This window comes from Emydura macquarii, unplaced genomic scaffold, assembly GCF_026122565.2.
Source record: "Emydura macquarii macquarii isolate MOO-44397 ecotype Brisbane River unplaced genomic scaffold, CSIRO-AGI_Emac_v2 contig_3395, whole genome shotgun sequence".
Lineage (NCBI taxonomy): Eukaryota > Metazoa > Chordata > Testudines > Chelidae > Emydura > Emydura macquarii.
Window position 1 is genome coordinate 26,371 of NW_027133532.1, and position 12,431 is coordinate 38,801.

At 56.6% G+C, this 12,431-nt stretch overlaps 1 pseudogene; it reads left to right on the top strand.

Moving 5' to 3' along the window:
• Nucleotides 1-3,166: 3,166 nt before the first annotated feature.
• LOC137144191 (killer cell lectin-like receptor subfamily F member 1) lies at nucleotides 3,167-10,929 on the top strand (annotated as a pseudogene).
• Nucleotides 10,930-12,431: the final 1,502 nt, after the last annotated feature.

The window sequence follows — 12,431 nt, forward strand, 5'->3', positions numbered from 1 at the left end:
ATTTTGGGAAGAGATTCATGACTTTCGAACATTTGGGGTTGATGGTACTGATTACTGGCTGCATCAATGTATGTCCCGGTTACCTTCCAAATGTACTTCAGCCATGCAGTCTCTCTGGGCATGAAGCCAGCAACTCACATCCTAACAGTGTTTGCTTAGAAATAGGAGTTACCGTCCTCCACTCTCTGCACTGGTACCCTAGAGATTATCCCATGAAGCCTAAGATCTCCCAATGCACTTAATGGATGGGTCCCAGGGCAGCTAAAAACTCAACTCCACATCTGTGCCAGACTGCCACAAGAGAACTGTCTGAAACCACGGCTCTGTGTATAGAGCTGGGTGAAATTTTTCACACACAGAGTTTTTTCCCCCTGAGATAAATGCAGAATCAGCGACACCAAGACATTTGGCAAATTCATGTCAGTTTTGCCAAATGGTTTCAGTAAAAATAGAAAAACAAACACCAAAAAAAAAAAAAAAGTCAAAATGTTTCGTTTGGATGCTTTTTCAAGAAAATGTTTTGATTTTTGTTTTTGGTTTTTTATTTGTTTTCAGGTGACTTCTAGTTTCAAAAACTTCCTTTAAATTTATTGAGCAAATGCTCAAAATGAAAACACCACGGTTCATTCTGGATACAACAAAATGGTTAATTCGCCCCCAAATTGTATTTATTTTTCAATTTTTGTGATTTGCCAAAAATTTCAAGGTTTCATTTTCTGGTTCAACCCAAAATGAATTGTATTGTTAATATTATTTTTCAGAATTGCCATCCTATCTACAAGAGAATCCATTATTTACCCAGCTTTATCTGCATCCCCTTGAGCAGAAGACAGAGGTTTCTCGGAGTACGTCTACAGTGCAAAAAAACCCCACAAAACCCTGCAGCTGCGAGTCTCAGAACCTGGGTCTACCGACTCTGGTTTGTGGGCCTTGTGCTAGAGGGCTGTAAAATAGCCGTGTAGACGTTCCCGCTCAGACTCTGAAACCTGGGGGGGCTCTCAGGCTCCAATCTCCAGCCCAAGTGGGAATGTCTACATGGCTATTCTTAGCCCTGTCGCATGAGCTGGGGAGGTGCTACCACACGTTCTGGTTTTCTGGGGTATTTTGCAGTGTAGACGTACGCTGGAGGCCGGACAGGGCTGTGGAACGAAGTCCAGCAGGATCTAAGAGCTACCCGAAGGGCAGCGCTCAGGGCGATCTTCGACCTGCCTTCACTAACACAAGCGGAAGCGCGGCGGGTAGAAATCAGCCTGGAGAGTTCAGCTCTGCCAGCAGCAGGGGGCAGCGTGCGTCCACACTGTGCACATTTACACCCCGCAACGCCAGGCAAAGTGTGCGGAGTGTTGGCAGCAGCTGGGCTCTCTTCACTGCCGGAGCTGCCCAGCTCGTTAGGAGAGGACGCGCCCCAGGGCAGATCATCCGTCGCAGACAGGACACTGGGCGAGGGGGACGCCAGGTCCCATCCAGCCTGGCAGTGCCTGGGGAGGGCAGCCAGAGGTTCTGTAGCACTCAGTCATTTGTGTTTTCCGGCTGCTGTGTTTTGTGCCTGCTGCCCCGGCTGAGAACCCGGGCGGTGGGTGGCTCTGACCAGGGTGCAGGCGTCTGTCGCCTGCCTCTCAGCTGGGAGCTGGGACTGGCTTAGGCCCCGGGACCAGGGAGTGTGGGGGGAAGGCAGCCCCCAGGGAGCGGAGCGCTGGGTCTCTCAGCTCCTCACACTGCCCCGCAGGTCGGTGGCAGGGCTTGGAGTGAAGACGCATCCGTCGCCGTAAGGAGAGCAGAGTCTGCATCAGCACCGCTGGCATCACAACGCTGGCTGAAAGTCGGCGTAACACAGGTGCACAGATTGTCTAGTGTAGACACGGCCTCAGAGGCTGTAGTGATGGGGGCAGAGACACCCCAGCCAGACAGATGGAGCCCCTCACCCTGGGCTCAGGGCGACTGCAGCTGCACGGGGCTGGGGCAGCCATCGCCGGGGGCATGCAGCTGAGCCAGCATCAGCCCCAGCAGGGAGACGCAGCTGAGAGCCGTGGGGCTGACCAGCCCCTCCCCGCCGCCCGCACATGCTGGGGCAGTGACTCAGTTTCCTGTGCAGCCTCACACCCCGGCCCCTCTCAGAGGTGTGTGTGCTTCCGCTCCAGCAGGAGGGCGGCTCGGCCCCACACCCGCTCCCCTGGTAGCGCCATTGCTGCTCTCCATGCAGGACGAGGAGGGTGACACGGGTCTGGACGCGCGGCCCCAGGGAGGCAGCCTGGGTGGCCCTTCCCCAGCTGGGAACAAGGTAGTGACTGAAACCTCCTCCCCTCCCCTCCCCTGCTCTCCTTATCCATGGGGTGCGTGTCCCAGCAGCAGGGTCAGGGCTGGCATTGCTGCCCCAGGGAGGGTCTGGGGGAGGGCGGGGGGTTGCATGGAGCTGGGTGTTACTGGACAAGAAACAGCTCAAGGGGCTTGATCCTACAGACCCCTTACTCCCCTCTGAACACCTGGCTCCCAGCCCCCCTGCTCTAGCCCCCCAGACCCTGGATAAAACCCATGCATCTTGGAGCCCAGCCTGCCTGCTCTAACCACTAAACCCCACTCCTCCCCGACTAGGGTGGCCATTGTTGCTGGGATCCCATGCAGATTGTCACACCGGAGCCGCACACACCACGCTCTCCCCTTCCTGATGGTTGACTGGCCGTCCCCTAGGGGTGTAGCTGGGAACTGCATGCCCAGAGGGGAGATCAGTCTCACCCCAGCCCTCTGAGCTGTCTTCCTCTGTCTGTATAAGGTGTGCAGGCACTCACTGGATCCTGGACTGGGAGGAGGCGTTGATCCCTCTGGAAAACCACTCGCTTGCACATGTGCTGGGCCCGATCCTGGTCTGGGTGGTCGATCATTGGCCCGAATCTGACCCTGTCTAGAGAGCTCAGATTTTTTTACACTGTGCCCCTCACCCAGGCATCAGGGCAGCTGATCCCTCTTGGGGGGGTGTCCGCTGCTGGGTGAGAGCTTTCATGACAGCGCCAACCTCCGCTACAGCAGAGAGGAAATTCTGGCCGAAGCCTCTGACCATCACCCCATCAACCATCTGGCTCTCAACTTCCTGTGTGATATCACAGCCCAGCCCCTCACCTCCACCCCCACAACTCCCAGCCGCACCATTTCCACCTCCTCTCACTCAGGGACGATGGAGGACGAGGAGGGCTACATGGCACTGAACCTGCGGACCAAGAAGGGCGGCTCGGGTGGTCCGTCCCCAGCCGGGACCCAAGGTAGGGATTTCAGCCCCTCGTCCTCCCTGTGGTCTCCATGTCCCGGAAGCTGGGTCAGAGCAGGGGCTGGCATCCCGATGGGCAAATTATGTTACGGGGTGGATTAGTGCCATAGATGGAGGTAAAGAGCATGGGGGGTCCTGCAGCCTCCGATCACGTGAGAGAGGGAGCGCGCCCCTCTAGAAGCCAAAAAGGTGGGTCAAATAGGGGAAACTGAGGCATGGAACAGGGAAAAGCCTTTGATGAGGACATACCAACTAGACCCCACTCCTTTTCAAGAGCTGGGAATTGAACCCAGGAGTCCTGGCTCCCAACCCTCCCCTGCTCTAAACTATTAACCCTCACTCGCTTCCGAGAGTTGGGGCTAGAACCCAGGAGTCCAGGAATCCAGCCCTCCTGCTCCAACCTACTAGATCTCATTTCCTGCCCGTATCTGGTAATAGAAACCAAGTGGGGTGTGCGGGAACTGCAGAGCAATGGGGCTTGGGATTCATGGAGCAGAGCCCTGCTCTCAGAGCAATTGTTTCAGGTTCTCTGCAGACCCAGGCAGTGTTGCTGCGTCAGTAACACGCGGGTCACATTTCCCCAGCCGTGAGGACTAAAACTGTTAAACTTGTAACAGAAAAGACTAGCAGGATCTTATTCAGGGCGACAAGGCAACAGGCCCCATTTATTGTACATGTAAGAATAGCAAAAAGCCGTCACATTCACACACACGTTCCTAAAGTTCTGCACGCTGGTGTGATATAATTACCAGTCCTTTTATGTTTTGTTCAAGCCAGTCTAGTGGCCAGCAAGTTTGGGCATAAGGAAGGAGCCAGGCCTCTGTCAGACGTGAATCTGATGCTCCAAGATGACAATTGCAGAACGAGACCCAAAGTTTCCATGTTTTTACCCATCTTTGATACTTGCTGCTCTCATGTCAGTCTATGGGCCTGGCTGTGTCCTGCTGCCCTGGGTTCAGTGTAGCTGTTAATCACCAGCTAATTGCAGGCATGACTGTTCTCTTAGTTCTGTGCTTTCCTTCTTCCCAGGGTGGATCCTTATGTAATTTAGGGTCCTTTATTTGCAGGGTAGGGTCTTTGGTAGGTATTCTTGGGCCTTCAGGGTTAGGATGGGGCAGTCGGTGTCTTCACTCCCCTTTCTGGTGGCAGAGCAGTTTAGGTTGGTGTCTTTTCATGCCCTGCACATACATTCCTGACTCACACACAGAGAATTCATCCAGATAATTTTAGGTCCCATAGTACAAGTTTCAGGAAAGCGCTCACTTCAAGAAACTGACACGATGGAGTCCACTCATGCCCCACTAACAGCGCTGTGCCATTATCATAACAGTAAAGGGAAAATTTCTCTCTACCTGCATCTCACTTGTACACTAATATCTACAGCTCCTGGGGATGGCTCACATCCTCCCCCTTTTGCCCCTTCAGTTCCAATGTACTGAGTGGGTCACCCCTTGGAGAATTGTCTCCGGGCGACACACCGACAGGCATTCTGAGCTTGTGCTTTCAGTTTAAGATACGATTTTCTCATCCAGCAGCAGATTATCACAAGGCATAAACAGCTGAATAGTAAAAGGATCAGCAATGGGTGGCAGATGATGGATCAGATCCCTCTGGCTGTGGGTGCCCGTCCCATGAGGGCATTTAGAAAGACGCGTATTGGTCTTTTTTTGTTGTTGTTTAAACAGGGATCACGTGACGTCCACCAGAGCATCAGGGAGGGGTGCAGAGTCAGGCAAAGAGAGAGCAAAAAGCCCCCTCCCCTCCTGGCTTAGTTCTCCCGTAGCTGCGCAGGCCTGCAGAAAGGCCGACTGATTTTGGCTACTGCTAGCAACAGATATGCTCATCCACATTTCCCCACACAGTTCCCTGCCTTGGAAGGTCACTTTTTATAGAAGGGCCTTTCCATACCTGCCCTCACCTTTCGTCTGGATGCGCCCGAGCTGTGATCCGAGGAAAGCGCAAGGCTCTCACCTGAGACCTGGCAAATGATCTTCTAGGCATCCCACGCTCAGCAACCAGCCCGGCAACTGACGAGCGTCATCTCCCCGTGGAGAGAGGGGTGACAGGTTCAGCATATTCCCTTCCAGGACAGAGCGAGGGCGGCAGTAGCCACTGGCTCCTCTGGCAGGGAACGTTCCCAAATTTTGCACCGGACCCAGCATCCCATGAGCTGCTAAAGAGAACCTCTGTTATTTGGAACCCCAAAATCACTACCATGGGACACAAAGCCAAATCCAAGATCCCCATGTCAGTGGGGAGCCATTGCAACAATACCTCACACTCATCTCTTAGATCCTGGCCAGTTCTTGCAAATACCCACTTTGACATTCTGAGGCACAATAACCAGGACTCTGCGCCCTTCCTGTCTGGCTGTGCAGCCGGTTCTGCACATTAGGATGGACAAGCGACATTTGTAAACCAGTCAAACTCATTGCAAGTGGCCCAGGTTTCACAGCAGAATAAAAAGCGTTCACCACTTTTAACTGAGTGTATCTAGCTTCAGGCACTTGACATTCAAAATCACATCCCCTACTCGCTACAATACCACAAAAACATCTGTTTCCACGAGGATTATTATCTACTTGATGTGTGTCGCTAACAGGAAGCAGAGAACACCAGCTTCTGAGACACACACAGTGATCACCTGCGTACACAAACAGTTATTAGTGGCAAAAGAGTTAACAGCACAGTGGCATTTGTCTTCTGCGGTTTCCAAACACACATCCTGTGGCTGGAAGCATTCATATTGAATTTCACTTTTTCTTTTTAAACAGGCTTCCAATTTTACTGGGTTTGTTTGTTTGTTTCCTGGTCATCTTCTACCAGCCACAAAACAAAGCCCTTGATCTTTTTTACCTGACTCCTCGCTATAGGTGCTTCAAGATCTTCCATACATTCCTGACTCACACACAGAGAAGTCATCCAGATAATTTTAGATTCAATAGTACAAGTTGCAGGAAAGCGCTTCTTTCAAGAAACTAACAAGATGGAGTCCACTCATGCCCCACTAAACAGCGCTAGGGCATTATCATAACAGCAAAGGAACAATTTCTCTCTACCTCTATCTCACTTATACACTAGAACAAGGAATCTACAGCTCCTGGGAATGGCTCACAAAAATGGCTTTGCTCTTTTAAATAAAAGGTCGGACTCTGGTACAATCACCTGACTCTAGAAGCTGGGGCCTGAGGATAGGATTTAGAGCGGCTGGGCCTGAATCCAGCCTGGCTTTGCTTGTGTTTCATTACAGGTTCCCGTCAGTGGCCTCACTGGCCTCAGGTCGCGCTAGGGGTTGGGAATATCATCCTGGCACTGGCTGTGCTATTGCTGGTGGTGTGTGGTGAGTCGCCAAAGGCTGTATCTTTATCCATCCAGGTGCGTCCGTCTGCAGCGTGGAAGCTACAGTGGGGGAGGGACAGCCAGGACCATTGAGAGGTGGAAAATTTGAAACTGATGTTCATTCACACCAGACCCAATTAGCCTGCGGAACTCACTGCCACTAGCTCTCATTCAGGCCATGAGTTTAGCAGGGCTCAGCGTAGGATCAGGACACTTACACAGGGAACAAGAAGAGACAGAGGGTTAGAAAGCAACCAAGAGCTTTGACAGGGGCTATAAACTCTTCTGCTTCAGCGCATCAATCAACCGCTAACGGCTGGGCAGGGAGGGTCCTAGTCTGGGTTTTGCTAGTTCCTCGGAAGCAGCTGGGGCTGTCTGCCCTTGGAGGTGGGATACCAGGTTAGACGGGGCCCCAGGGCTGATCCAGTCGGACAACCCCGATGCAGCCAGTTCGGGGGGTGTTTTGATGCTGAGAAAGGGTGGCAACACTGGCTGGGTTTGCAAAGGGGCCCAAGGGATTTAGGCACCTGATTCCCAGTGACTTTCAATGCTAGACATTTTTTTAGAACGTGCCCCTGTGGAGCTGCCCCGAAGCCCATTAGAGTCAGAGGAGAGGAGGCTGAAGGGGCTTCGGGCCAGGTCCGGTGTCTCTGCACGATTCTCTGCTGGTGCTTTTACCCAGCAAACCCCGTAACATCGACCGGTCGCTCTCACTCAAACCGACGCTGCTTTGCAGTTTCCAAGCTGGCGTCCGAGAAGGGACAGACCCCGGCAGCCCCCGATAGCCACGGAGCTGGGAGCGGAGACACATCGACACCCCCTGGGAGCAGAGACACCTGCACAGCAGAATGCAGCGCCCGGCTGCAACGCGTTTCCGATCCCAGCTGACCCAAAGTCTGTGCCACCCGGCCCAGCCCGGCCCAGCAGGTAACCCCGGCTCGTGTGTCTCTGAGCTGCCCTCCGCCCCGGGCGCTGCCCGTGGAAACCCAGCTGCCGTCCCAGGCTGTGGGGCTGGTGCAGATGTAAGCGGGGGAATGTGGGGAACTTCCCTTGCTTGGACACTGCCCCGGTAGAGTTGGCTAGCAAAAGGATCTGAGTCCCTGCTCCCACTCTCTTTACCCAGAGGCCCCACCTGACCTCGAGGGCTCCCCTCCCGCTCCCCTGTGTGGTGGGGTGCCTGTAACCCCGACAAGGCTGGACCCAGGATTCCAGGGGCTCAACCCCCAATCTTGCCGTGGTCCCCTAGGGCAGGGGTTGGGTGTCCCCACTCCGGGTCTAACTCCGCGCTGGGCGCTTCCCTGACCCACTGATCAGTGCACACACTGCAAAGCAACACAATGTGTTACACAAACAGCAACCAAATCAAGTATACAATAAGAAAAGAGGAGAAGGGTGAAAGGCAAACCCCCAGCACTGCCCCTGGCCCGGGGCACCACGCACAGGGTCTGTGGGGTGCACAGTCTGTCACACGTCGCAGACCCACTGTCCAGGCCCTGGCTACGCTGCAGGGATGCAGAGTCAGCCCCTGCTCTGCCAGGAGCCGCACACTCCCAGAGTCCCCTTCGCTCTGCCCAGCTGCTCACCACACCCGGCTCCAGACGGCTCCTGCCCCAGCTCGCTCTGCTCCATGCAGCTGTGCTTGGCTCTGGGATGCCCCCTGCTCTGCTGCTGTGGGTCGGGTCAGCTCGGCTCCATTCAGCTTTTCTGTGCTCCTCTTCCAGCTGCTGCTGCTTTGTCCTTAGCTCCCCTCAGTTCTGCCCCAGCCATGCAGCTGCAGCTCACACCCAGGGCTGGGCTTCCCTGCACCCTCCTGGCTCCCTCATTGGCCTGCCCGCCCTGTCAATCAGGCTGACCTGAGCTGGCCTCTCCCCACTGGTCCTGGGGGCTGTGTCTGTCCCAGGGTCCTGCTTCCAAAAGACCCACTACGTTTCAGTGAGGGGCTAATAGACCCTTTACACAGAGCAGGGACACGCCGCCCCCTGCTGGCTGCACCCACCTACCCCTCCTCCCCCCCAGCCCCACTCGGCCCATGCCCGTCCCATGCCTGACACGCCGCCCCCTGCACTCGGTGCCCGTCTGTCACTGCAGCCGCCTCGGCTGGGGCTGGGCGTGGGGCTGGGCCGAGACCGTGTGGGGCAGCGACATCTAGTGGCCGTGCCAGGTACACACAAGTGGGGACCCCACAGGCGGGTTTTGAAATAATCCAGCACCGGGATGGCCACGTTTGCAGAGCGGCGTCGGGTCCCAGCGGAGAGACTGTGTCATGGACTCACCGTCCCTCCCCATCCCCTGACAGCCCTGGGATCCCACTTCCTCTGCTGGGCTCCCCAGCCCCCGCATCCCCTCCCCTCCCCTCCCCCATACCCGGCTAGATTTCCACTAACACGTCTTCCGTTGTCCTAGCCCCTTCTAGGCCACTCTGGCCTGTAAAGTGGCTTTGCAATGGATGCAGACACCCCATGAGACCCCCCCCTGCACAGGCCTCCCTAGATGATGTGAAGCTGGGATAAGGGCCCTGCACCTGCCCTGCTCCCAGCCCCCTGTGTAGGGGGCAGACTGGGGATGTGGCTAGAGCGCAGTGCACTGTGGGTATTCTCTGCTTCCCAGGGCCCACAAGGCAGCAATGGATAAGGCAGAGCAGCCCCGAGGCTGCTCTAACTGACACCAGGAGCCAGGCAGGGGCCTGCACAGCCCCAGATTTCAGGCAGCACAAAGTGGATTTAAAAACATTTTACCCCCATCCCTGCCCCAGCTGCAGGAAGGGGGTGGCCAGGACTGAGGCTCGGGGTGCTCAGAGCATTAGTGACGCTTCTCTCTCTCCAGGGGGCTCTGGGTGCAAACTCTGCCCCACGGACTGGAGGTTGCGCGGGGACAAGTGCTACTGGGTCTCCAGAGACAGTAACACGTGGAGCAAGAGCTGCGCCGACTGCTCAGCGAGGGGCTCTCAGCTGCTGGTGATCCGGGACCGGGAGGAGCTGGTAAAGGGACGATAACATCCCGCTGGAGCTGCCCCTGCAGGGATGGGCCCTGGGAACAGAGGCCAAGGGGCTCATTCAGATACATTTTCAGGCTTAGATTTTCCTGGCTGCCTAGGGTGTTTGGACACTCCCTTCCCATTAATTGTTAATAACAGGGTGTCTGAACCCCTTAGGCATCTTTGACAAGCACAGCCTACATCACTAGCCTGAGGATCCGGGGGGGAAGGGGAGGTGGGAGGACAAAGGCGGCTCTCAGCCACCGTTAGCCTCCCCACTCAGTGTGTGCCAAACGCAGCTCAGCTGGACGCAGGGGCTGGGTGTGAGCGAGCGAGGTATGTGAAGGGAGGGATGGACAGACAGCTGTGCATGGGGATTGCCAGACGGACACGACAGCCTGTAGTTGTGGGGCTGACGTAGATGCAGACTTGGATGTGCAAGACCAGAGAGTTACACTCACCAGCTGCCTGTCGCACGCTCACTGCAGGAGTTGCTGAAGGACCTGACCCAAGGCACAATTCGTCTCTGGGTCGGACTGTCCGTCCCCTCCCCGCAGAAGGCCTGGGCCTGGCTGGACGGCTCCCAGCTGGATCTCACCCCGTGAGTGATTCCTTGAGTCAAACACTTTCCCTCCCCTCTGCGGGCGGAAGGGGCCGGGGGAGGTTTGGGGGAAGGTCGGGATCTCAGCCGGGCTCAGTGTCAGACAATGCTGGGACCCAGGAGGGGTGATGGGGAGCCCGGCTGAGAGGGGGGCTGGGCGGGAGCAGACAGGGCCGTGGGGCAGGGAGACATTTGTGCGTCCCCCAGCGCAGAGGTGGTGGCTGGAGCCCTGGGCCCAGGCCGGAGCAAAGGGTCCAGGCCAGAGCCCTGGGGATCCTCTGGTGCATGGGACAGGGGAGGAGGGGAGAACAGGGCAGCCAGGGAGGCAGGAGGGGAGGTGGAGGGGGCAGCGTCTGCACAGCCCTGTAGGGAAGAGATGAGGAGCAGGAGAGGGGGATGGGCAGGGTCTAGCGCAGCAGGAGGATGAGGATGGAGCAGATCCCTGGGATCTGGGCAGGGAGAGGCCGTTACAGACCCCGGCCAGGCCCCTGACAGCGGTGGAGAGGGGGCAGCCCCCCAGGGCAGAGCTGGAGGAGAGGCCGGCCGCGGGTCCTGTTAGAGCAGGGAAGAGCCGCCAGCGACTGAGTGTGATGGACCCACCCGCGCTGACAGGGGCCCTCTGCTTTGTCCTGCAGATTCCCGGAGCTAGGCCAGGCTGAAGAGAACAGCTGTGGGACGGTGAAGGGGAATCAGATTCGTTCGGACAGCTGCAGCTCTGCATTGCAGTGGATTTGCCAGCGAGATGCCGTCCTGCTCTGAGCAGGGTACAGCAGTGACCTCAGGGGGCTGCACCGTTAGCCCCATTTCACCCCTGGGAAACCGAGACACAGAAACTGACTGGCCCAGGATCACACGGAGAATTGGTGGCAAAGAGAAAAATGGAACCCAGGAGTCCTGGCTCCCAGCCCCCTCCCTCTCACCCACACGCCCCTCCCCTCTCACAGAGCTGGGGCTAGAACCCAGGAGTCGTGGCCCCCATCCCCCCTCCACCTATAGGACAATGACTCCACACTCTGCCATTGCACATTGCAGCAGGAGTTGCAGGGCTGCAGAGGCAGGGATGGAGCCATCGGGACTAAGGCTCTGCACAGTCAGGGGGAAATTTATCCCAGCTCCCGGCACTGGGAGAGAGAAATCTGCCCCGGGGCGGGTAAATCCGCACAGCTCCAGTGTCTTCAAGCTAGTGGCCAGCTGGGGATCCTGGCCCAGGGACTCCAGCCTCACGGGGTCCCAGAGCTCAGGCTCCAGCCATTAAACTGCCAGTGCCTTAGCACAAGGCCACAGCAGCTGATCCAGGCCAGCCCCAGATACCGACCTGCCGTGTAGACACAGCCTTTGTACTCCACTTTGTACTGCCGTGTAGACACAGCCTTTGTGCTGCACTTTCCCCAGCTGTGAAACGTGGATGGTCCTGACTTTCCTTTGTGACGCATGGTGAGATCTGCTGACAGCGATAGGTCAGAGGCAGTAGCAGTGGGGGTGCTGGCCCCTGGGGGCCCCACGCAGGAATTTTTTCGGACCCCCCCCATACTCAGACAAGTTCTTATCATAAAATGTGAGCAGGGCCCCTGGAGCTGCTGCAGCCCCTACAGAATCGCTTCGTTTGCTCCTGCCTGGCACCGGCTCCGCTAGTGATTATGATCAACACACGCACATTAAAGCTTCCTGTGAAACCGCCCAACCGCTGAGTGTGCTGCTTCTTGACGGGCCCCGGAGCACGGAGATCCCTGGCTTGGGATTCAGGAGCCCTGGGGTATTCCTGCCTCTGACCCGTCACGTGACTGTTGACACGGCATTTGCCTTCTCTGTGCCTCAGTTTCCCCTCCCAGCCTCTGTCCTTGCTATTTAGATTGTGAACTCCTTGGGGCAGGGCCTGGCTCACTGTGTGTCTGTGCAGAGCCCGGCCCAACGGGGCCCTGATCTCAACTGGTGCCTAGAGCTGCTGCTGTCATACAAGATGCTGGGCAGGGTGGTTGGGGCGTGTCTGCAACTGTTCACACTTTGTCTAAGCAGGAATTGTTCCCGGGATTGTGCATGGCCAGAACGAACAGCCCAGCTGTGTGATCTCACCCATTGCAGGAAGCTCAGGACACACATGGCCTTTCCCAGGGAGGAGACATCAGTGCTGAGCCCTGCCCTTTATAGGCAGAGACTGGAGAAAAACCCTTCCCCCATCAGCGCCCTTCTCTGAGAGAACATCACCCCCCATGGGCAGAATTTCCCCTCCATCGGGGCAGCCCCTTCTCCAGCAGGCAGAGGGG